We start from the raw sequence: 5,405 nt of genomic DNA on the forward strand, positions 1-5,405 counted from the left end.
TACATGTGTAATTATTCATGTGTCTAATGATATGATGTTTGATATGCTCGGCTTAAAATATTACAGAAACAGATGCATACACACATATACATGCAGGCATGCATGCACACACATGTGTCCGTATTCACACAGCTGTGCAGGCATCCATCCATGAGTGCAGACATGCATGCACAAATGCACACAACGTACCCATGTACATGCATGTGCACATCTATCCATGCATGTACACATATGTGTGTACACAATACATGCACACATGCAGGCATCCATCCATGTATGCAAATGTACATGCACACCATGTACCCATATGCACACATGCACGCGCGACCATGCATGCATGCACGCACATGCATACACATATACACGCACAACATGTACCCACATGCATACATGCATACATGCGGCCATCCATGCATGCACACACAGGTTTACACACATATGTGCATAGCATGTACCCATATACACGCATGCACACATGTGGCTGCCCATGCATGCATACACACATACGTGCATACCATGTGCCCATATACAGGCATGCACACATGCAGGCATCCATCCATGCATGCACGCACATGCATACACATATACACGCACAACATGTACCCACATGCATACATGCATACATGCGGCCATCCATGCATGCACACACAGGCATACACCACATACGTGCACACTATGTGCCCATATACACGCATGCACACATGCAGGCATCCATCCATGCATGCACACACAAGCATACACACATACGTGCACACCATGTTCCCATATACACGCATGCACACATGTGGCTGCCCATGCATGCGTGCATGCACACACATACATACACACACACGTGCACGTGGGCATGCACACAAATTTGGGGGACTAGAAGAAAAATGGCAGAATGCTGATCACTGGTAATGCTTGAAGGTGGGTGAAGGCAATGTGGGGTTTCATTCTATAGTTCTCTTTCCTTTGAGCATATTTGAAAATATCTATACTTCAAAAAGATGAGGCATACTGGGAAATGTCACACAAAGAAATCAATTTCTGCCCAGTGTCACCTCTCCGAATTGCTGAATATATGGAAGAAGCAAACATTCCCAACCCAGCTGTTCTTGTTTTTCCCTTTTCCTTCCAATTTTTTAACATTATGGTAAAATACATACACGCAAAATTTACCGTCTTAACCACGTTTAAGTGTGCGGGTCCGTGGTATCAAACACATTCAGTGTCCAGAATTCATCTTGTAGAATGGGAGCTCTGACCGCAGCAAACAAGGAACCCCATTCCCATCCCTCACCATCTGCTCTCCGTCCCTATACAAGGGACGCCTCGAGGGGCCTCGCATACACATGGAGTCAGGCAGTATTTGTCGGTTTGTGTCTGCGTTATGTCACCGACCGTCACGTCCTCCAGCTTGGCCCACGTCACCTCTGTATCAAGGTACCATGTACCCACCCCACGATTCACCTGGGTGTTAGAACCTTTGTAGAGGTGTCCCAGAAACACCACAATGCAGCTACGGGACATTTCCATCGCCCCAAAAAGATGCCCGATGCCCATTTGCTCCCGATCCCGACGGCCAGCCCCAACCGAGCACACAATACACTTTCTGCGTCTGTCTACCATTTATCACTATTCTCACCTCCTTGCTCCGCGGGCTGGGTGACCACCGCACGTCCATCATGCCCAGGACAGAATCCAAGTAGCCCTAGTGAAGCAGATTTTGTCCTCGATCTTCAACAAAGGATCCAATCAAAATACCCAAAGCAACGGGGCTGAAGGAGCCAGGACACACAGAACTGTGTCTCCATCACGAGGTGCGGGGAACACATTCCTACCCTGCACTTTTCACTCTTTCTGGAAAAGACAGCCAAGGAAACGCATCCCACACTTACCAAAACTTGAGAATATCATAGTTATTTGGTGAGCGTAGAAATACTTTGGGTTCAGACTGACATAGTGAAAAAGTTTCAATGTTTGACCTTGGCTTTTTTTTTTTTTTTTCCCAAGTCTGATCTCTTTGGAAATCTGTGCCATTCTGCAAATGTCCACAAGGGATTTTTTGGTGGTTTTTTTGTTGTTGTTGTTTTGTCTTGTTTTGTTGTGGGTTTTTTTTTTTTTTTTGTAGTGTCATAAAAGTAACTTTAGGGTAGGAATAAATGCAAGTGAAGGCACAGGGAGAGGGGCTCTGGACGAGGATACGCCGTGTAACGGGTACGCTAGTCTCTGGGACTCACCGATAAACCCCACACCACGGGCAGCCATCGTAGGACAAACCCCACACCACGGCATCCCCCAGTCTATCACACAGATGAGCTCCTTCATCTCAGTAAAATGGGGTGGGGGTTGGGTCCATCTTGCAGAGGAGCAAACTGAGGCACAGACACGTGGAAGGATTCACCCGGGGTCCCAGAGCTGGAGAGTGGGACGCCCCGGGTTTGAACCTGGCACCTGTCCCCAGAGCCCGATCCCACGTCTCCGCGGGAGCCCAGACTGGGTTTATGATTCCTGCCTACAGTCGGCGGCTAAGTCCCTCACGGAAGGCGTAGGCTGGCCCACCCGGCAGCTCTCCCTTGTCTCCGTGTGCCCCTTGTGGGGACACGCTTCTGCCGTGAAGATCACCCTGAGTGCAAGTGAAAAACCATCAGAACGCCAGCCAGCCTGTCCCCCTCCTCGTCGTCGCCAGTCCCCACAAAGAAGCAGGCGGGGGGACCTCTCGGGAAAACGATGTTCCGTTAACTGGATCCTGGAAGGGTCCTGGGCAAATGGGCGACCTCCGATAGCGGTCTGGGGATGCACCTGTGTTGGCTCGTAATTGTGACCAAAGCACCAGGTGATGGGAGGATGTCGTCAACGGGACGGGGAAGGATGTGACAGGTGCACGGGGACCCTCCGTGCTATTTGGGCGACCTCCCCATGAGCCTAAAACGATTGCATAATAAACCAGCTCTTCTTTAAAGAACGAGATGCGTGGCTCGTGCACAGACGTGACGGGATCTGGGGGGAAATGTCGAGCTCAACCTATCAAGAACTGACCTCCAAAATACGGGGGTTGTTTTGGGCACGCTGTCCTGGGTGAGGCCACCCGGCGATCAGAACCGCCATCAAGGGGCTGGCTGGTGGGCAGCCATAATCCAGAGAGGCTCCGTGAATTCAGGGGTCTGGGGGACTGGGATGGACGGGCACAGAGATGGGAGGAAAGGGGTAGGATTACGTGCATCCTGCCGTCCTGGTTCTCGGGCTCTCTGCGGGGAAAGCACCAGGGACAAAAGAGGCGGCCACTGTGATCTGTATGGAGGGTCCCCAGGCTCTGGGAGCTGGCTCCTGGGCCCCCAGCCACCTCCCCAGCCCCCAGGTGCACTGCAGACTCTGGGTTCCTGCCTGTGTATTACGACACGGGCTATGGGCATCTATGCTTCGAGCCCCTATCCCGTGCCTCATAGGAGATCAGCCAGCGCAGGACATTAAGGGGGGAAAATGAGAGCTAACAGTGCCACCAAAATACATCATAGGCTGTCATGTTGAAATACGTCTGTGCCATATATATACAGACACATGGCACGTACATACACATACGTATGTGCAGTGTGGGTTTCTATGCACGCATGCATATTCCTCTGGGGACGTTTCTGGTGGTCACAACCGTGGGGGGACACTACTGGCATGTGGGAGATAGAGACAGGGACACTGCGTAGCACCCTACAGTGCCCAGGACGCCCCACATCACACTGTCAGCCCCAGATGTCAGCAGTGCCCAGGCTGAGAAGCGTGGACCTGGTATGAGAGACTCTGTCCGTCCGTCCGTCCGTCCATCCATCCATCCACCCACCATATCTATCTATCTATCTATCTATCTATCTATCTATATTTCTATCCATCCATCCATTCTTCCATCTATCTATCCAACCATCCATCATCTATCCATCATATCTATCTATCTATCTATCTATCTATCTATCTATCTATCTATCATCTATCATCTCTATTCATCCATCCATCTATCCATCCATCCATCCATCCATCAATGCATCTATCGCTATATCTATCATCTACCTACCTACCTACCTACCTACCTACCTACCTACCTACCTATCATCTATCAATCATGTCTATGGTCAGCGTTCTCAACCAAGGGCTATTCTGTCCCCGGTGGACCCGGGGCAGGATCTGGAGAGAATTGGGGCTGTCACAACCTGAAAGGAAGGCACTGCCATCTAGTGGCGGAAACTGGGCATGCCGCTAAATATCCTGTTGAGCACAGGACGCCCCCACAAATATGAATCATCCAAGCCCCCCAAATGTCAGTAGTGCTTAGACTGAGAAGACCCCCCACCACGTTAGCAGGAGAGAGTCTCTCTCTCTTTCTCTCTCTCCCTATCTACCTGTTCACCCATGTATCTGTCTGTATGTGGCAGGGTTATCAACCAAGGGCTATTCAGCCTCCCCCAAAGGGGAACCCCATCTCTGCCTCTCGATTGCCTCCCGGGGACCACCCCACTGTGCTCTCGGGGACCCCCGTCTCCACGCCCCCACCGCGCCCCGGGGACCCCCATCTCCGCACCCCCCATGCCCGCGCCCTCCACCGTCTCCCGGGGTCACCCCCATCTCCACACCCCGTGCCGCGCTCTCCCGCTCTCCAGGACCCCGTCTCCGCTCCCCCACTGTGCTCTCAGGGACCCTCATCTCCGTGCCCCCACTGTGCTCTCGGGGACCCCCATCTCCGCACCCCCCATGCCCGCGCCCCTCCACCGTCTCCCGGGGTCACCCCCATCTCCACACCCCGTGCAGCGCTCTCAGGGACCCTCATCTCCGCGCCCCCACTGTACTCTCGGGGACCCCCATCTCCGCACCCCCGCCGCGCCCCCGGAGACTCCCCCCTCATCTCCGCACCCCCTCCACCGCCTCCCGGGAACCCCCCATCTCTGCGCCCGCCCCCCACGGCTCCCAAGGGGTCCCGCGACGTCGGGTTCCCGGAGACTGTTCGCAAGGACCTCTGCCCCAGCCCCTCGGCGGGCGCAGCTGGTTTGGGGGCGCGGCGCCGAGGGGACGCGCAGCCTGGGGTCCAGACCAGGAAGGCAGGGGCGGGGCTCCGGTGGGGGGGCGGGGCCTGAGTGGGGCGTCCCGCGGGCCTGGGCGGGGCTCGGCCTGGGTGGGGCTCCGGCGGGACGCTCGGGGAGGGGCCTGAGCGAGGCCTGGGCGCGGCGTCGCGCGGGCCGGGGCCTCGTTGAGGGCGGGGCCTCACTCGTCGCTGGGCGCGGGGCGGGGCTCCGGCGGGCGGGGCGGGACCTGGGCGTGGCGTCGCGGGGGCCTCGTTGGGGGCGGGGTCTCACTCGACGCGCGGCGCGCGGCGCGGGGCGGGGCTCCGGCGGGCGGGGAGGGGGGCCTGGGCGGGGCGTCGCGCGGGCCGGGGCGACGTTGGG

Source organism: Ursus maritimus (genome assembly GCF_017311325.1).
Source record: "Ursus maritimus isolate PB19 chromosome X unlocalized genomic scaffold, ASM1731132v1 scaffold_X1, whole genome shotgun sequence".
NCBI lineage: Eukaryota > Metazoa > Chordata > Mammalia > Carnivora > Ursidae > Ursus > Ursus maritimus.